Source organism: Lactuca sativa, chromosome 4, assembly GCF_002870075.4.
Source record: "Lactuca sativa cultivar Salinas chromosome 4, Lsat_Salinas_v11, whole genome shotgun sequence".
NCBI classification, from domain to species: Eukaryota; Viridiplantae; Streptophyta; class Magnoliopsida; order Asterales; family Asteraceae; genus Lactuca; species Lactuca sativa.
In genome coordinates, this window is record NC_056626.2 from 100,746,465 (window position 1) to 100,768,642 (window position 22,178).

Sequence of the window (22,178 nt, forward strand, 5' to 3'; positions counted from 1 at the left end):
TAAATACTCACCAACCTCACAAACATCAAACAGTTAGTTTGAAAAATATTTATTTTTGCATTCCTACCACCTATGCCCTTTTATTTACCCCATTTCGTTTATAAAGTTATTGACAAAAAACAATTGACTCAAGTTTTCATCATATATATATATATATATATATATATATATATATATATATATATATATATATATATATATATATACGTAAAAGAAATAAACAAATAACCCTTGAGTTCACATGCAACCTAAGGATTTATGTTTTAACTATTGAACATATAACTATGAACATAAAATAAGAAACCCTAGGTATATTTTGAAAATTATAAAAGGCTTTAGGTTTAGATACCTTGTTGTTATTATGGTAAATAACAAGATTCCTTCACTTGTAGATCTCTTGGAAGCAAGCACCACAATTGTCATGCCTCTAATGGTTCACACCGAAGCTAGCAAGAAGGAAGACTATAGAAAGAGGAGAGAGAGGAGTAGAATTTTAGATCTCTCTTTAGAAGAATGAGTAGCTGAAAATGCAAGGCTTAGGGGTCCTTATATAGTGCAACCTGGAAGCCTTGATAATCCTGGTTTTAATACTAAATTAATATTTCCAATATGGTATTTATCTCATTCCTTACTTATCCACATGTGATTTATAGAAACCGTTGAATATCCTCCATGAAACTGTCCACCCCTAGGGCTGGAACATTCTGGAGTATTTTGTTCAACTATTGAATTATTTCACTTTAGACCCTGCACTTTTAATTAATTCAATTAATCCCAAAACTAATTCTAATTAATTTTCGATCAATTATTAATTAAATAATAACTTTTCTAATTATTATATTATTTTCATAATACATTAATAACTATTTATTTCAATTTATTAATCACATAATAAATTAATCTCTCTCTCTAAAAGTCATCATGTCTAATTGCTAGGTTGGAGGGCAACCCATAAGGATTGTGCTACTATTAATTCAAGTATATACCAATTATAGTTATGGTATTAGACACTTAATACAATAGGCTCACTCTTGGATAAGTTTGTAACTATTACTGTCAATATAACTTCTGAATCAATTAGCAAATTGTAGCTTCCAAAAGCCGATGTCGAACTCTGACACAGTCTGTTACGCATCCTAAGATAAGTGATCATATAATCCTCCGTTCTATAAGATATTATTCGGACATGAGACATGGAATAGAATCAATCTCATTGTCCAAGACTTTTTTTTCCTAATCTCTGATTTGTGATGATATGTGCGTTCTAATCGAACACATCAATATGGTCCTTTCTAGGCCCAACACTATAAGTCAACACCAAATCAGCGAGGGGCCTAAAGATATATATTTTCCCGTTAGGGAAAAAGGAACAAATAAAATTTGACTCATATGCTTGCATCTTTTACTCATCAAATCATGCATGAAAATACGATTTAGAACATCAAGTTATTGATGCATTTACGCATTACCAATGTACAACCGACTTGTATTTTACAACTCATATATCTCTATTTTAATATCATAAGATAATATCATCTCAGAATTACTCATGATAGATTCCATGAAGTAATTCTCTGAGCGTGCGTTTATCCAATACATAAATATCCATTTCTAAGTATTCATTAACATTGTAGCAATACTACTGCTATGTCTAACTCCCTTAGACAATCTGCAATCAAATTCATGAAAATCTTAATTCACTACTTACTTCCAAACGTACGACCGATTATGGAATTTAAATAATCATATTATTCGGGAAGTAAAACATGCAAAACGAAACACAAGAATAAATAATTGACAAAAGGCAGTAAACAAACATAGAAATAATTCTCCATTATTTAATCACCAAAAATCAATTACATTTATTTTTTTACAAGTTTCAAACTAACTATCTAACTACTAAAATTAATATCATCTCTCAGACCAATGCTCCTAGCATGCTGACTGTGCTTAACCCTACTTAGAGCTTTCGTCAAAGGATCTGCAAGATTTTCTTATGATGATACATTCTTCATGATGATGTGACCTTCTTATACTCTATGTCTAAAGTGATGGTACTTTCTACCTATATGTCTATACTTAGCATGATCTCTTGGTTCCTTAGTCAAGGAAACCACTCCTTTATTATCGCATAAAAGTTCCATTGGTTCCTAAATGGTTGGGACAGCTCCAAGATCTCCGATGAAGTTCTTCAACCATGCCGCTTCGTTTGATGTTTCACATGAAGCCATATACTCTTATTCACAGGTTGAATCAACCAATGTGTTCTGTTTGGAACTTTTCCAAGTTACTACTCCACCATTTAGAATGAACACCCAGCCTCACCGAGAATGAAATTTTTCTCTATCTGTTTGAAAGCTGGTGTCACTATACCCACTCACTCTTAGCATATCATTGCCACCACGGACTAGAAGCATGTCCTTCGTTTTCGGCAAATACTTGAGAATGTTCTTAACCGTTGTCCAATGAACCTTACTACAGTTTCCCTGATAGCGACTGACCATGCTCAAGGCAAAAGACACATTAGGTCGAGTACATGTCATAACATACATGATCTACAGACGAAGCGTATGGTTCTCGACTCATATCATCTATCTGTTCATCTGTACTAGGGCTTTGAGTCCGAATCAATTTGTTATTGCTCTGGATAGGTAGCTCTCCTTTCTTGGAATTTTCCATACTAAACCTCTTTAGTTCTTTATCCAAGTATGTACTTTGACTAAGTCAAATTAGTCTCTTCTTTATATCTCTCAAAATTCTTATCCTGAGAATATAGGTTGCTTCTCCAAGGTCTTTCATGGAAAAACACTTTCTAAGTCACTACTTAACTTCTTTCAAGGTTGGAATGTATTTTCCCATGACTAGTGTGTCATCGACATACAACACCAGAAAAGTCACTATATTCCCATTAGCCTTGATATACACACATGACTCATCTTCACTCCTAGAGAAACCAAATTATTTGACTTTCTCATGGAAGCAAAGATTCAAGCTGCGAGATGCTTGTTTCAATCCGTAGATGGATTTCTCAAGCTTGCACACTCTATTTGGAAACTTTTCATCTAGAATACCCTCTGGTTGAATCATGTAAACATCTTCAACCAACTTTTTGTTAAGTAAAGAGGTTTTGACATCCAAATGCCAAATTTCATAGTCATGAAAGGCAGATAGGACGAGCATTATCCTAATAGATTTTTTCTTGGCTACTGGTGAGAAGGTCTCATCATAGTAAACCCCCGGGGTTTGAGTGAATCCATTTGTAACCAGTCCAACCTTGAAAATGTGTACATTTACATCCATGTAAATTTTCTTCTTGAAGATCCATTTGTACCCAACTTTCTTTCGACGTGGTACATTATCAACCGAATTCCAAACTTGGTTGCATTATATGGACTTAATCTCGCTATCCATTGCCTCTTTCCATTTAGCAACCTCAGGGACTGCCATAGAACTCAGGTGTCATGCTAACTCAACTGGAACACCAAAGAGTTAATGACATGTCTATCGGTTCAAAAGGAACTTCTTCCTCTTGTTGAGTGTAAGTATCATCTAAGGTTCGATCACCGGTTGACGCTTGAATTTCTTTAAGGTCAATGGTACTCCTACTATCTTCTTTGAATATGATATCTCTCTCTCTCTCTCTCTCTCTCTCTCTCACAGCTCCTCTTCGTGCTAGAAAGACCACGTTCTTACTAGGTCTATAGAACAAATATCCAAATGAATGCATTAGGTAACTAATGCGAACAAACTTTTCACTTCTAGCTGCTAACTTGTCATGAGTCTCTCGTCTCATGAAATCTTCACAACCACAAACTTTGATATGTGCTAACGAGGGAACATTCCCCGTTTGCATCTCGTGAGATGTTTTGGTAACCTTATATGTAGGTACAAAATTAGGGATGTGGGCGGCCGTCTCTGAGGCATCCCCTAGAAGTGAATAAGAAGAGAAGCATGACTCATCATGGAATGAAACATGTCTAACAAGGTCTGATTACGCCTCTCAACCACATCATTCAACTTTGGTGTCGTAGGAGGAGTCAATTGTGAAACTATTCCACATTCCTTTAGATAGTCATTGAACTCGATACTAAGATACTCACCGCCTCTATCGAATATAAGCATCTTCATCTTCCTGCCCAACTGATTCTCGACTTCATGTTTAAACTCTTTGAACTTTTCAAAGGTTTTTGACTTATGCTTGATTAATTAGATATATCCATATCTGCTATAATCATCTATAAAAGTCACATTGAGTTGATTAGCATCAGTTGTGGATGATCTAAAGGGTCCACACACATCTGTGTGTATGAGATCCAACAAACCTTCACCTCTTTCACAAGATCCCGCAAAAGGTGATTTTGTCATCTTTCCCAAAAGACAAGATTCAAATGTATCATCTAACCATAGGTAAAATGATTCCAACACTCCAACCTTTTGGATTTGGCCGATGTGTTACTTGTTAATGCACCCAAGACAACAATGCCACAAGAACGCTTTGTCTACACCATTAGACGAATCAATATGAAAAACATTATTGGCTAAATTATCAACACACGTCACAGTTTCATACAATCCATGACAAGGTAGAGATTTAGATATAAAAACACCATTTTATAAGCAGAAATAGAACCTTTCACATAATTAAATGAATACATAAAACCTGGTTTGAACAACGCATGAAAAGAAATAATGTTACGTGTTATTTCTGACGAGTAGAAACAATTTATTGAATCTAAACAAACTCCACTAATAAGCACTAGACAATAAAATCTAATCTTGGTAACAGGTGAAGATCGCCTATTCCCTATGATCAGGTTCATTTTTTTCGTGCTCCACCTCCTCACATTCACTTATCACCTGCAAATCAGAAGAAATGTGAAATCAACATCCTTTATTAAGGACCTAAGAACGAGAATATGATGAGTTATTAGATGAAATAGTGTATATACCTACAGAATATGGCTTCACTTTGCCATCCTTAATGTCTTGCAAATACTTTAGGCAACTTCGTTTCCAATGCGCCTTATCATTGCAGTTAAAGCAAGTTGAGACGTCCCAGAATTCAAGACTAAAAATTTCTTTTAATAAAACATTACTTTAAAGCAAAGTCATCATTCCAAAACATAATTAGAGTATTAATTTCCAAAACACATGTTCGTTATCAGAGTAAACATTCCCAGGCTGTCTAATCTATGGTGTGTGCCATGCGATCACCCCGAGCTCTTCCCTCCGCTATCGAAAGCACCTGAAACCAAAACTGAAAACCGTAAGCACGAAGCTTAGTGAGTTCCCCACCCTACCACATACCATGCATAACCACATAGTTCACATACTAGGCCACGCCTGCTATCCTAGGCCTCGCCCCCTACCTCGGGCCTCGCCCGCTACAACGACCCTACCACTCTAGGCCCCACCTGGCTTCGAGCCCCGCTTGGATACATATCTGTTTGAATTAGGCCTCGCCTGTCACAGGGCCTCGCCCACTAACAAATAATAACACATAAACATATCACAACACATGAGCTAAACACATACAACTGATCCTGTTCTAAGGCCTCGCCTATCCTGGTTCTCGCCCCTGCCTTGCTACTGATGAGTCATGGAACCCCGTCCATGCTCCTACTGATTGTGAGATACGGGCCCAACCCACACTCACTCTTTTCCTAACTTGGGCCTCGCCCCTGATCTGTTGCTAATGAGATGTGGAACACCATCCACACTCTACTATTGGTGAGTTACGGGACCTCGCCCACACTCACCTCCCTACCAGGCACATACAAGCATCACACAGAAAACAAGTATAAACTACCACATAAACCATTCCTTGGGCACCCGCCCGCTACCACTGGAACTTGTCCTGAATATCATACTAGCATACTGTGCCTAGGGCCAACCCTCGGGTCTTCTACTCATAACTACATGGGCCGACATTCTGGCCTTAGACCCATTCACACAAAGGGAAACTCACCTGCACTAGCTAAACTTGCTGACGATCCCACTAGCCACTGCCCGACACTCTCTGAACTCCTGCTCCACTCGCTCCCCGAGCAACCAATATCAATGCAACACTGAGTCCAACTGACCCCCGAAAGACAACCAAGTCAGCTCTGGTCAAAGTCAACCTTCCAGGTTAACCCTACTCGCCAAGTCACCTTATTGACTCGCCGAGTTCATGTGTTCAGAGTCCTTCCATTCGTGACTCGACTCGCCGAGTCTACCGATTTTCGAGTCCTGACTTGTCCAACTCACCGAGTCTCCATTCGACTCACTGATTCGAGTCTCAACTCGAAAGGTTTGTGGGTTTCGCGACCTGACTCGCCGAGTCCAATACAATCTTCAACAGACTCGCCGAGTTGTTCTTCCAACTCGCCGAGTTCCTACCCAACTTCATCTAACTCGACGAGTTGTTCATCCCACTCGTCGAGTTCCTCCAAATCTTCATGCTACTCGCCGAGTCCACTCAAAGGACTCGCCGAGTCCATTCAGATCTCCATACATGCAGAGGACTTTTGAGTCATGCATGGACTCCAAACTGTAGATCTACCTTCCCCAAGCCTATTCCTCACATAAAGTTGCAAACTTTACGTGTAGAGAAGGAGATCTAGGTAAAATACACCATAAACTAGGGTTTAAGGAAAAGAGGCTCCATAATCAACTCAAGGGCAGATACTTTATGCTTCTCAAGACCATAATATGCTTAGATCCGAAGTAGCAACTTCAGATATGGCTTCCAACTCAAAAGGGGTAGCTAATCATGGCTAAAAAGCCCCCAAAACTCACAACCAAAATAGATCTAAAGGAGGGAAACGACTTAATACCTTCAATAACTCAGAAAGTTTCCCAAATCTTGAGATCCAAGGCCAATCCTTGAAGCTTCAATGATTCCCCCTTCTTCTTCTTCCTTCAAATCACTCAAAAATGGCTTGGAAGCTTGAATGGGCAACAATAGGGGGTTAGGGTTCGATGTTCTGGGTGAAAGAGGCAGTAAAGGAACCCTAGGGAAGTGAATGAGACGGTTAAATAGGCTCCAAGTCCTGAATTTAGGGTTTTCCTCGCACAGACCAGACTCGCCGAGTCTCCTTGGCCGACTCGCCGAGTCGGTCACTTACTCCTCGACCCGGATCCCGCTCGGACTCGCCGAGTTCCTCTTTGGACTCGCCGAGTCGCCCCTTAAAATTAGGGTTTTCTTTCCTTTCTTGGCCTTCCAAACTTTGGGTGTTACAACTCTCCCCCACTTAAACTAAACTTCGTCCTCGAAGTTTGCTATGGCCCACCGCCTGCGATCTGCCTCCAATACCCCACCAATTATTCCAAGATTAGCTGCCTACCTTCGATGGCCTTCCGCTCGGTCATTCCGACTAACATTAATCCTTGCAGATAATCATCTTGGGTCAACCCTGACCCTTAACATTATGGAAACACAACTTACTCAACCGAAAATCCTTCTGGTACTCACCGAGTACTGCACTGTACCCATAGGGGTTCGTCCCTTCCTTCCTTGCACGATTTCCTTGCCTCCCCAAGGCAATGCTCCATAACCAACTATTTCCTTTGCCATTGTGAAGACCCTATCTTCACCAAATCTATTACTCCCTCTACTTCCAGTACGGGTCATTATCGCCAGTATCCACTGGGCATTTCTTTCTACTATAATTTGGTGTCGAGCACCCCACGATCAACTAACTGAATTCCACCATACGCTGCATACTCGCATTGCTACTGACTAGAAATTCTGCTATTCCTCATCTGACTTCCGGATGAACTGAGACCACCCTGGTCCCTACCAACCTATCAATATCTGGATTACCGGCTTCCACTGATCGCTGACCCAACACAACTACTAGTCGCTCCCAGCGACTTTCGAAGAAACTTCGACCACCTAAAACTGCTCAATCTTTCTTGCCATACAGGTACTAAAATTTCTTGGGATCCCCGATCCCCTATCTTGACACTAAGGTCCCTACCAAGTCCCACCTATGCTGCTAAAAGTCACGGGCCTCGCCCACGGATCTCACCCGCCTCTACCCCTCTTCCTACTTGTCTAGCCATTCTTGCTCAGGCCTCGTCCACGGGTCTCACCCAACCATACTACTGAGCAACCCTGTTCTCAAGTCTCACCTATACTGCTATTCTCATACGGGCCTCGCGCACGGGTCTCACCCAACTATATCCTGGAGCGGCCTCTCCCAAGGTCTCACCTCTCTAGGGATATACAGGCAAACTCCCCATCATTCTCATCCACTACCCATTCCTGATCCCTATCTGATCACTAGGAGATTAGGGCCTCGCCCCAACTCCGCCGACGAAGCTACTATGGAATGCTACGGCTTGCTCGCAGTCTTACATCACCTTCTATCACCGTCAGCTAGTGAATGCTACGGCTGCCCCGTAGTCTGACAACACTTCCCACCACTGACTGCTAGTGAATGCTACGGCTGCCCCGTAGTCTTACAACACTTTCCACTACTGACTGCTAGTGAATGCTACGACTGCCCCGTAGTCTTACAACACTTTCCACTACTGACTACTAGTGAATGCTACGGCTGCTCCGTAGTCTTACAACACTTTCCACTTCTGACTGCTAGTACGAAAGTTCCCCATGCTATTAGTTCTCAAGATCTTCCTTCTGACTCACTTAAGCCCTACAGGTGATCCCCCATCCTGAATTCCCAACCACATACTAACCATCACCAGTACACGCACTGGCTGAGGGGGAAGTTTCTTAAGCTCCCAACTCTGAACTTCTCAATCCATCAATGCTGTACCACTTCTTTTTCCTTCTCGGAGGTCGCGCACTCATTCTGGATCGACGTGCCCTTACCTTTGCCCATTCGGAGGATTCTCCCCCATTTTGATCCTTCTTAACCCTTGCTGCTCAATGCTCGAAAAGAAATCCCCATCGTTGCTACCATTCCATAAACAACCTGCTGAGGAACCCCAAGCTTACCATAGCTAGGGATCTAACCACTCCAATTCTAAAATCATATGGCTCCGAATTAGCGAGACATACCAAGTTCCTCCCAGGCATGCTACATATACTGCATCCTAAGCAACCTTCCCTAATAGAGCACATCCCTTAACTATCATTCAAATATCCAAGGTATGCAGACGACATATAACTCGATCACAAGCAAGCTGCACAAAAATAAAATACTCATACCGATAATGATGCAAAACAATACCAATATAATCATGCACGAATAAAAGAACTGAAAACGGAAATCGCCTACCTCCTACCGCAGGCGCCTCTGCACGGCCCTGACGGCCGTCTGTGATCCTCAAAGTTGCAGGGGCAGGTGCCATCACCCGTCCTGCTGAAAAAAAACTGGGGCACTGGGCCTTCTTGAGGCCCCGCTGATTGTAGTGAAAACATATCAAGTCTGATCTCTGTGTGGTGGTAGCAGTACAATCCCTGCTGAAATGACCAGTCCTACCGCACTTGAAGCAGCCAGACTCACCACCGCTACCACTCTGACACGCTCCCCCGTGCGCCCTGCCACACTTCCCGCATCGGCTGTGGTCCTAAAAATCCCTCGATCTCGAATCCGATCCCTTGGGCCTTTTGCCCGAACTTGCGGCTACCTGAACCTCATCCGGCTTCCTCTTCCGGGTCTGCTCCAAATCAATTTCCCTCTCCCTGGCCCGAGAAATCATATCTTCCAGCGTCTTACAGCCGGACCTGCTCACGAACTCCCTGATGTCAGCCCTCAACATCTCGTGATATCGGGCCTTCTTCATCTCCTCATCTGCGACATACTGTGGTACAAGAAGTGCCCTCTCCCTGAACTTGGAGGTGATCTCCGCCACATTCTCAGTGGTCTGCGTCAAATCCTAAAAATCCCGTGCTAACTGCTGCACCTCAATAATTGGCGAAAACTCCGCCCTGAAACTGGCCTAGAAATCGCTCCAAGTCATCGCGTCCAACGTGGCATCACTCCCCAGAGCATGACCAATCTCCTCCCACCAATCCCTCGCTCTGTCCTTCAGAAGACAGGAAGCGAGTCTGACCTTGTCCTCCTCAGGACACCGCCTCGTACGGAACGCGTTGGTAACATCAGCCAACCATCTGCTGCTAGCGATGGGGTTCCTAGCCCCATGATAATTTGGTGCCCTGCAAGCCCTGAACTCCCAAAATGTCAAGGTACGCGCTCCCATCTATGCCATCATCTCAGTACGGAAGGCTCCCAGCCTCTCATCCAAAATCTCCAATATACCCTCTTTGACCGTGCCAAAGATCACCGGAGTCTGATCTAGAATACTGCGCGTAACCTCGGCGGATATCTACTCCCTCATTCGCTCCTCAAGCTGCTCGGCCCCTGAACCCGAGCCTGATCCCTCTCCGGCGCCTGATCCGCCCGCTGGTCTCTCTCGCAACGTCACCATGCTGAAAATATACCACAACCACTATCAGAATACTGATCACGGATGCGAGACCAAACACACCCTAGTGGTTCCTGGTCTTGTCTCAGCCTTTCCCGAATCGAGTACGGATCCTCTGCTTTGAGTAGTACGGGCCCATACTACCTTCCACATCTATCCGTACTTTCCTCAGGAATTGCTTCGACTTCACCAGGTCCCTTATCCACCACTACTGCTCCCAGCACTATCTCATCCTAGGCTTACCCTAGGGAAACCTCTGACTCAACTCAAACAAGTCCTCAGCTGCTGAAGGTCTCCTTGTGATGCCCATTAGCCATCACCTAGATACCATCACATGTGAGGAGGCTCAGATAATCCTTCAAGTAAAAGACTCGTCCCTACAACGGTTGGACTCAAACAAGAGCTGCGCAATAGGACCAAATCCAGCACTCTGAGATTATTCAACCCAGATCACATGTGACGTGTCGTATCCACCTAATGGCTAACTCCCATCACTCAGAATCCCACAATGCACAAAGCAAGCAGCATTCAGACAAGGGAAAATCTAACCATAACATACTCAAGCAATCATATCCACATAGAAAGAATCTGAACTAGCTTGCAACACAAACTCATAGACTCAGGCATAACCTAAACAGGCTATCCTACTACTGTCTAATCAGCACTATCATGCAACTCAAAAGCACATATAACAGGCACATAAGGCATCATCCCTAGATCCTTAGTCCTAACCTAGCATGCTGTTATATTAACTGATAATCATAACATAAACTTGTGTGGGTATTTTGGGGTACTTACTTGAGCTCGGTTGATTGCATGCACCACACCTCTTTTCTCTTTTCAAAGTTCTTTTCTTTCTGAATTCTTTTTGCTTTTCTAAAACTGTTTTTCGTCTCAAAATTCTTTTTACAAAACTGTCTTGTCATTTTTTGAAAACTTTTTATCCGACCCCTTAGTTTGAGTTCTGGCACACCCGAGAGTATGCCCGAATCCCTCAAACCAAGGCTCTGATACCAACTTGAGACGTCCCAAAATTCAAGACTAAAAATTTCTTTTAATAAAACATTACTTTAAAGCAAAGTCATCATTCCAAAACATAATCAGAGTATCAATTTCGAAAACACATGTTCGTTATCAGAGTAAACATTCCCAGGCTGTCTAATCTGTGGTGTGTGCCATGCGATCACCCCGAGCTCTTCCCTCCGCTATCGGAAGCACTTGAAACCAAAACTGAAAACCGTTAGCATGAAGCTTAGTGAGTTCCCCACCCTACTACATACCATGCATAACCACATACTGCACATACTGGGCCACGCCCGCTATCCTGGGCCTCGCCCCTACCTCGGGCCTCGCCCTCTACAACGGCCCTGCCGCTCCAGGCCCCGCTTGGCTTTGAGCCCCGCTCGGATACATATCTGTTTCAATTAGGCCTCTCCTGTCACAGGGCCTCGCCCACTAACAAATAATAACACATAAACATATGAAAACACATGAGCTAAACACATACAACTGATCCTGTTCTAAGGCCTCGCCTATCCTGGTTCTCACCCCTGCCCTGCTACTGATGAGTCATGGAACCCCGTCCATGCTCCTACTGATTGTGAGATACGGGCCCAACCCACACTCACTCTTTTCCTAACTTGGGCCTCGCCCCTGATCTGCTGCTAATGAGATGTGGAACACCATCCACACTCTACTATTGGTGAGTTACGGGACCTCGCCCACACTCACCTCCCCACCAGGCACATACAAGCATCACATAGACAACAAGTATAAACTACCACATAAACCATTCCTTGGGCACCCGCCCGCTACCACTGGACCTCGTCCTGAATATCATATTAGCATACTGTGCCAAGGGCTAACCCCCGAGTCTTCTACTTATAACTACATGGGCCGGCATTGTGGCCTTAGACCCATTCACACAAAGGGAAACTCACCTACACTGGCTGAACTTGCTGACGATCCTACTAGTCGCTGCTCGACACTCTCTGAACTCCTGCTCCACTCGCTCCCCGAGCTACCAATATCAATGCAACACTGAGTCCAACTGACCCCCGAAAGACAACCAAGTCAACTCTGGTCAAAGTCAACCTTCCAGGTCAAGCCTACTCGCCGAGTCACCCTATTGACTCACCGATTTCATGTGTTCAGAGTCCTTCCATTCGCGAATCGACTCGCCGAGTCAGTCCACGAATCGCCAAGTCTACTGATTTCCGAGTCCTGACCTGTCCAACTTACCGAGTCTCCATTTGACTCACTGATTCGAGTCTCAACTCGAAGGGTTTGGGGGTTTCGCGACCTGACTCATCGAGTTGTTCTTCCAACTCGCCGAGTTCCTGCCCAACTTCATCTAACTCGACGAGCTGTTCATCCCACTCGTCGAGTTCCTCCAAATCTTCATGCTAGTTGTCGAGTCCACTCAAAGGACTCGCCGAGTCCATTCAGATCTCCATACATGCAGAGGACTTTTGAGTCATGCATGGACTCCAAACTATAGATCTACCCTTCCCAAGCCTATTCCTCACGTAAAGTTGCAAACTTTACGTGTAGGGAAGGAGATCTAGGCAAAGTACACCATAAACTAGGGTTTAAGGCAAAGAGGCTCCATAATCAACTCAAGGGCAGATACTTTATGCTTCTCAAGACCATAATATGCTTAGATCCGAAGTAGCAACTTCAGATATGGCTTCCAACTCAAAAGGGGTAGCTAATCATGGCTAAAAAGCCCCCAAAACTCACAACCAAAATAGATCTAAAGGAGGGAAACGACTTAATACCTTTAATAACTCAGAAAGTTTCCCAAATCTTCAGATCCAAGGCCAATCCTTGAAGCTTCAATGATTCACCCTTCTTCTTCTTCCTTCAAATCACTCAAAAATGGCTTGGAAGCTTGAATGGGCAATAATGGGGGGTTAGGGTTCGATGTTCTGGGTGAAAGAGGCAGTAAAGGAACCCTAGGGACGAGAATGAGACGTTTAAATAGGCTCCAAGTCCCGAATTTAGGGTTTTCCTCGCACAGACCAGACTCGCCGAGTCGGTCACTTACTCCTCGACCCGGATCCCGCTCGGACTCGCCGAGTTCCTCCTTGTACTCATCGAGTCGCCACTTAAAATTAGGGTTTTCTTTCCTTTCTTGGCCTTCCAAACTTTGGGTGTTACACAAGTGGACTCTTTGGGATTAAAAGTGTGAGGAATGTTAGAACTCGACTTTCCTTTGGATCCATTGCTTGACGACCCTGCATGGGATTTTCGTTTCTAGTTCTGTTTAGGAGGACCTTTCGTCTTCTTCCCCTTTAATTGTCCAATATCTAGGACGGGAGCATTAGCAGGAATGGAGGCTATGCCTTTTCCCTTCATTCTTGCTTTAGTTCTTTATAGTAGGTTGTGCAATTGATCCGAGGTGGTCATAGTGTTGTTCAAATGTTAGGTCAGAATGAACTGATCATAACAACTTGATAAGGAGTTTAGGACTATATCAATAGCCAACTCCTCATCAAAATACACATTTATCCTAGCAAGGAACTCCACGTAGTGTTGCATTCTCTGCACGTGGCCACAAATAGATTCTCCTTCTTTCATCTTGCATGCCATGAAGGATTTGACCACATCGTACTTTTCTTGACGAGCATGCTAGTGGAACTTTTCCACAAGGTCCTTATTCATCTAATAAGGCCAGTAGTCCTCATAAAATGTCTACAACTTAGGGGTCATAGTGGTGACCATGATACAAGCAACATTGGTCGCATCATCGCAATGTTTCTTGTAGGTGGCTAATTCTTCAGGAGTGGCCTTCATTTCGTAGATTTCATTATTTTCCTTCTCAAGGACATACACCTTGTTCTCGAATCGAAGGGCCATCTCTATGCTGCACCTCTAGTCATTAAAGTTAGTTCCATCCAATGTCACCTTTGAGCAAATCTGCAGCAACGAGAAGTTATGGTGGTTGCAGGAGGAAGAAGCAGAAACATCAGCTGGAGTAGACATCTCTAAAAAGAAGGTAGTTTCAGTTAGACAAGACTAATCCTTAATATAGTCACCCAAAATAAAATATTAAGGCTAGGACCCAACTATATAATTCACAACTTAGAAAAGAGATGTTGTAATCTAATTATAAATTTTATAAATGTAGGTAAATGACGATTTACCAGTTCCACTAGAAACGAAATGAAGTTATGTGAAATTCCCAAGGATTTTGAGATTCATTGAAACTATTCAATGGCATGTTTAATATCAGATTATGCTCTTTTATTTGTGACTGGGATACCGAGGATCACAAACAAGATGTGAATAACCATGCAAATTTGCTTGGTAACCTCATTGTAATTTATCATCCCAATTGATGTACTGGTAAACCAAACATGCTGCATCAACAATGATAATTTATGAGATACCCATTACAAATCTTTATTAGTCCCTATTAGTGTGTTGGTTAACAATACATACTCCACTAACGACTTATAAAGTGTAATGTGGAATTTCATGGGTTAGAATACCAATTCACATTTTTCCAAAGTAACTACATTTTTTATTTCAAATAAAAGGTTCTAGTACTCTTAATAATATTATATTGTTAATGGGATTTAGTTGGCGTATCGAATCCATTCAGCTAACGACGCTCCATTAATCTAGGAAGCGGTGGGTGAGAGTGGATAACCATTCAACTATCATTTTATAGGAAGTTTTCTTATACCCTCCTTATATACTAGCTTCGTGAATGAGGCATAATAGTGATTTGACTGACTGATTCTTATACATATAATATATTAGCAATTAATAATAATATATATAAGGTGTAATTTAAACTTTTCAAACTACTAGGTTTATTTAATTTTAAATTTCAAAAAATTAATAATCAATTAAGTTAAATTTAAAATAAACCAAAAATTCATTTAATATTTGTCTATTAATTAACATTTAATTAAATATATTAAATCAAATAAGGATTAACTAATTAAATTAGTCAAATAATTTGATCCTAATCCTAACCCTCTAATTTTCGGAAATTAGGATGTAGGAGTTATCCAATTTTATAATTATCCATTTTAATCAAATTAAACTAACAATTATATAAAACAAGAAACACCAACAATATTGCAATTTTTGAAAACTTGGGGAGGAAAGATAGGGTTTCAAAACCCTAACCCTAAATTTCAAAATCCAAGGGGAAGAGGCTAGGGTTTAGAAAAACCCCAACCCTTGTCGAGATTCTTAGCCTTTAGAGTATAATTTCTATAAACCCTAATTGATAAAATTCAACTACTAGAGCAATTCAATTGAAAATAAACCATACGCTCTGATACCACCGATAAGAAATAAGTAAAACAAATAAACTTAAAACCCTTAAATTCACATACAACCTAAGGATCTTTGTTTTTACTATCAAACCAATAACAATGAACATCAAAAAAGAAACCCTAAAAACCCTAGGTATATTTTGAAAATTATAAAAGGGTTTAGGTTTACATAACTTGTTGTGGTTATTGTAAATAACAAGATTCCTTCACTTGTAGATCTCTTGGAAGTAAGCACCACAATTATTGTTCCTCTAATGGTTCACATCCAAGCTAACAAGAAGGAACACTCTAAAGAGAGGAGAGTGAGGAGTAGAATTTCAACTATTTATTTAGAAGAATGAGTGGTCGTAAATGCAAGGCTTAGGGGTCCTTATATATTGCAACCTAGAAACCCTGGATAACCCTCCTTCAATATTATATTAACATCTAAACTTTGGTATTTATCTCATTCCTTACTTATAAACATGAGATATTCTAGAAACCTTAGAATATCCTCCTTGAAACCGTCCACCCCTAGGGTTGGAAGGTTCTGATGCCTTTTGTTCCTCTTTATTTTGTTCATCTGTTGAACAGTTTCACTTTAGACCCTGCACTTTTAATTAATTGCATTGATCCCAAAATTAATTCTAATTAATTTCTAATCAAATATTAATTAAATAATAACTTTTCTAATTAATATATTATTTTCATAATATATTAATAAACTATTGATTTCAATTTATTAATCATATAATAAATTAATCTCTCTTTCTCTAGAAGTCATTATGTCTAATTGCTAAGTTTCAGGGCAACCCAAAAGGACTGTGATGTTATAAATTCAAGTATATATCAATTATAGTTATGAGCTTAGACACCTAATCGAACAATATATATATATATATATATATATATATATATATATATATATATATATACACACACACACACACACACAAATACACACTAAAAATGTAACTAAACTTTATTGTTTCACAATATATTTTTGGAACATTTTCTCTGTTGACCTTTTTCACGATTTTCTTCCCATCCATCCAAGCTATTATAAATAGGTGGATAAATGTAAACATTCTTGGGGGGGGGGGGGTGAATACTTACAGAGTCTTGAAGGCCACATATTGACTCCACTCCTGAACCCTTACTTATTTAATGTGTATAAGTTGACTCAAAGTGCAGAAATTAAAACATATAATACTCGGAACTTGACTAGATCTATTTTATTAAAAACAGCACCGGAGACAAATCTTCGAATGATATATTTTTATCGGGTCTAGATGTACACAATGCAAAACATATTATGTCCCTCAATCTACAAAAGTTTGCATTTTTGTCACTGATTTCACTAGGACTAGGAAGCCACAAATATACAATAACAAATTGGCTAAAATACATCTTAGAGTTTGCATCAAATCATCTCACACAACACTAGTAAACTAGTTTAACACAATCGTATGAATATTTTAAAATTTTAAATTTTCAAGATTATTTTGTAATTTTAGATTGTTTTTCAAGACTATATTTTTTTAAAAAAAATCAATCTAGCATTTTTCACTAATTTAAGTATGTATTCTATCCTTTTTCGACCTCCTACCCCACACTTATTGCATACAATTCCCTAATTGTATGCATAAGTAAATAAAATCACATAAGAGATAGAGAGGGAGAAAAATGAACATACTCTCCTAGGGTGGTAGTAGCAAGATCGAATTTGACTGTTGTAGGTAAGCCTTGGAGTAAAATAAATTTATGGAAACTGCCTTTTGCTGCTTCTAAATATGCCGAAAAAAAGTAATCAAGAATGACAAACATCAGAGTTGAGTTGAAAAATATCAAAAATAAATTTTTAATGAATAGTAGCCACGACGTGCAAAAATGTCAACCACGCCATGACGTCAAGTCTGAGGTATTTTGAATCGTGATCAATAAGGGCACCACATCATGGAAAATTTAACCCCACATCATGGGGATGCAAATCACATCTCTAAATTCATGATGAAATGTTGCTCCGCGACGTGGCAATTGTGCCACCATGTCGTGGAGAATTGGAATATCGCCAAAACTGGTTCATGTGTGCATGGTACACTAATTTTAAGTCTTCAAAATGGTTAATTAATCTCTCAGAAATCCTAAGAATAATTTTCTCATGAATTTGATGCACACCCCACATTTATCATAGGTTGTGGCTCTCGATTATAATCTTCAAAATTCTCTGTCGACTTTTTACTTGAAACTCTAGACTCATTTGCACTTTTTAATTCATGCGAGACCAAAAATAAAACAATACCCTAGATTAATATAAAGGAAACAATAATCATTTGGTTACAAAATAAAAATAAAACAAAAGCTAAAAATGAAAAATAAAGGAAAGATGGAACCAAACTATGGTTTATCTCGTGTAATCGCTTCTTTTGTAGGAATCGTGAGTCGGACTCCTTCCTAATCTATGTTGTTGTGGTTTGGAGGGGGATCTCCTTGTTTATATTTAGCTCCAATTGTTTTCTCTTGTATGCAGCCACTCGTCTTTTACATGCTTTCTTCTTTTTCATGTTGGTGCCTTCTTCATGGTTTCCCTTGAATGCATGAAATTTCAATAGCATCCTCCCTCTCTTCTTTCATGGGCTTCACTAATCGTCATCAAACATATCTCCACTTGAATAAAAAACTGGATCCCTCTTGTTCCCATTCTCATCTACATCACAATCTTTTTTTCAAGCGAGGGTCCACTACAATTGTCACACGCAACTTGGATGACAAGAATTGTTTGACCCATTTTTGTAATTCTGCAATCGATGGTATCTTGTTTTGTGATTATAGCTTCACTAATATCGTTTAATCCACAGACATTTGACGTCCCTCTTGTAACATCGTCTCTTGGGTTATGGTACTCTCACAAATGCTTTGCAAATTCCTCTATTAACACCTTGTTAGTAGCTAGATTTTTCTTTGTCATTGGCCTTAAAGAATCTAATAATTGTCTTATGCACACATTGATCCCATTGTAGAAAGTAGCAATCTCTTGTTGCACATTGAGATCATGTTGAGGGAAATTGTGTAAAATTCCCTTGTATCGCTCCCAGGCTTCAAATAGTGACTCCCTTTCGATTTTTTTGGAAGTTTTGGATGTTCTTTTTCAATTTGGCAACTTCGATGACAGACTAAACTGCTGAAGGAACTATTCTCTAAGATTGGCCCATTTCGTGATTGTTTTTGGTTAATGTGATTTCAAGTAATATTTTGCCTTTAAATTTAGTTTAATTCGAAAAATCCTAAGAAAAACTGGATCTATCGTCATATTAGGAATATTTAAATAATCGACAATCTTCAGCGCTTCATTAATATGCTTGAAATCGTCCTCATGGTCCTTCCCGAAAAATGGTGTGTCCTTGAGCATGTTGAGCATATGACATTTGAGCTCAAAATTTGTAGCGGCTGGAATTTGGGATTACAAGAGACCCGATCCGATTCTCTTTCCTGTTACTCTTCTATTTCACTTTTGATTTCTTTGTCATAACCACGTTCTTTCTTGCCCGGTTTCTTGAACAGTGATATAACATATAAAAAAAACTATTGTTGATTTTTGAATCATTTGATTCTCCTTCGGTGTCATTTTGTTTAAATCGAATTCTTCTGCCCTTTGGTCCTACCTTTGCTTGCGAAACTTGGATTCTAGATCGCTAAAACCAGCGACTATCTTTGAGGAGGATCTCCTGGTCATGAACTACTAAATAAAACAAGAATATACACATAAAATGAACAAAAATGTAATAAAAATAAAAACTAAAAGCTTTAGTTCCCACATCCTAGCATGGATATCACCACATTATGGTACCAGTAAACACATAGAAAAACAAAGTTGTAAAACAACTTTTTGTTGATTTCACCCCATAAAAAAACGATCGTTCAACTAATGGTAGTAATTTATAGTAAAATTAAACCGAACCTCGAAAATGACGCCAAAAACTTGGTATGTTTATTTAGATCACTAGTTTTAATATTTATAAAATTTAACTAATTTTACCAGATGAAACACAAATAGGCAGTGTACATAGTCATATAATATTATAGTAAAGTATGTTGGGTGTCAAACACAGGGAACGAAAACTTTAAACAATAATTTGAATGCTACTAATTAAACTATATATGTGACAATAAGATGAGATGAGGGGTTTTTATTGGATGTAGCAAGTTCAGAAAAACTTAATTCTAGCAATTAACTATGAATACTTTAAACTAAAGTGAGCAAGTAAAAACGATTTTAATTCAATTAAATAGTACTTTCGTTTAGTGTCGCCCCCACCCATTTCTTGTGGTTGGTTCTAATGGAATATTTATGTTGGTTACCTAATTATGAGGGTACTAGTTATCACGCACAAGCTGGACACTAAATTGATTTTAAGGATTATTAGACAATGATTGATAAGATCTGATGATTACTTATCTATGATCAAGACAAGCAATAGAAGCATATAATTTAGTTCATTAATGCTCTCTAACATAATCAAAGTGACTAAATTTTACCACCTAACTATAGGGCTTGTTCAATCACTAGATCTAGCAATTCAATGGTCATAAACAACTAGATATCAAATTCATGAAATAAGAATAATCTACTAATTACACAAAAATTGCAGCAAAAGTGATAAAGATTTGAACTTTAATATGATAGGATGTTGATCTATCAAACAAAAGTAAAACCAAAATCAATCAATTCATAAATAACGAAATCAACACATAGTATTAGGGTTCCTCTTCACTAAATGAAAGTTAAGGGTATTAGCCCATAATCATAGCCAAAAAACACATAAAAAAGTTAAATAGAATAAATATGATGAAAACTAGCAAACTAAATTAATAATGAGGTTCTCCACTTTAGATCTCATTAATCCTTGATCTCAAATCGATTCCTTGACCTCCAAAGATTTTTCAGAAGGTTTTCATCGTCCTTAATCATAGTTAACAACAGCTCTCTGTTTTATCCCCTTGTACAACCGAAAAGTCATTTATATAAGTTTCCTAAAATTGGTAGCCATGTTGTGGCACAATGGTCGCCACAACATGGTAGACATTTTATTTACGTAAGATGCATGTTTCCATGTAGATCATCACAGAAGGTTCCATATATTGACATGTTACCACGTCGTGGAAAAGGTATGCCAATGACGTGGTAGATCCTTTTCTACATGATTTTTTCTCTTCATAGTATCTTCAAATCTCCAAGTCTCCAACTGATCCAATTTGCTTCTTTCCATTATGAGTATCTTTTGTGCTACAAGTAGATCCATAATCCACTTTTAGATTGTACTAAATCCTAATTAAAACCAAACACAATCTCTATTTAGCTTTGTTAAGACCAAAAGTACAACATGTCAAGCGTCGTAGAATAATAACAAAGAAATAACTTCAGATAAAAGGAATATTGGACTTCTTCAAATTACTGATCAACTTAATCACCGGTGTGTATCCCATCTCGTTCAACATTACAAAAACTTGATCAATAGTTAGATTAATGGATGAAGATTTAAATTCTATCTGAAAAATTTGAGCAAACTCCTTCATCGTCAAAAATTTATTGCCGTTGTTCTATATTTGAAACCTAATATAATGCTTTGAGTTGTTATATACTACATAAGAACATAGAATTGAAAGCTACTTCATAGGAATTGCATAGGAAGCTACTAACACATGATGAAGAACATAATCATTTAGACATTTGACAAGCATTTGAAGGCATTTTGGATACAAAGGAATGTCTGGATTAAACCACAAATTGTTGGATTGGATCCTCAATTGAGATCAGGAGTCGAAAGGATTTCAATATGCGTCAATTAGGAAGTGAAAGGAATGCGTAAGAAGAGAGTTAGGGTTCTTGAGAGAGTAATCGCCAAAAATGAAAAAACTAGGGTACAAAACCGTCGTTTTCGAATTTAAATGATGAAAAATTTATCACCAAATTTGAATTTGAATCAGCTACAAATCAAACAATGTTACATGTAAAGTAGGTCGTTGAAGATACTTTGTTTTTTCTGGACAAGTGTGCAAGTAACGAGCTCACTTCTCTCGAAAATGGTAACTGTCATATCAATATAATAGACTTAGTGTAGACAATGATCATTTGCAGTAAATATGAAATAACAACTATAAAATAATTTCGAAAATAAGATTTTTTATCTTTTGAAAATGCATAAATAAACAAAATCTTTTTGGATTTGTGATATTTTATTAAAATTAATGAAAATATTTTTGAATATTTCAATATTTTTCTAAAAAGTAGAAATAAAGAAAATCTTTTTAGGTTTTCAATATTTTATTAAAAAATAAATTTCAAAAGAAAAATATCCAGTATCAAAATTTCATTAGCACTTACACTTCTTGTCATTAAAACTTTGAATCTTTCAAAAAATATTTAGAAGTAATTATTGTTAATGTCTTGAATATTGAGTAATGTTTCGATTTCCAGTATTCTTCAGTATTCTTCAGATCAGATATCTTGATCAAGCTCACAAG

General features: G+C 39.1%; 1 non-coding gene across 1 annotated transcript; it reads left to right on the top strand.

The window, feature by feature from the left end:
- Positions 1-18,703: 18,703 nt before the first annotated feature.
- On the top strand, positions 18,704-18,811 carry LOC111907880 (small nucleolar RNA R71). Its single transcript, XR_002855709.1, has one exon. It is a non-coding gene; the product is annotated as a small nucleolar RNA R71 (small nucleolar RNA).
- Positions 18,812-22,178: the final 3,367 nt, after the last annotated feature.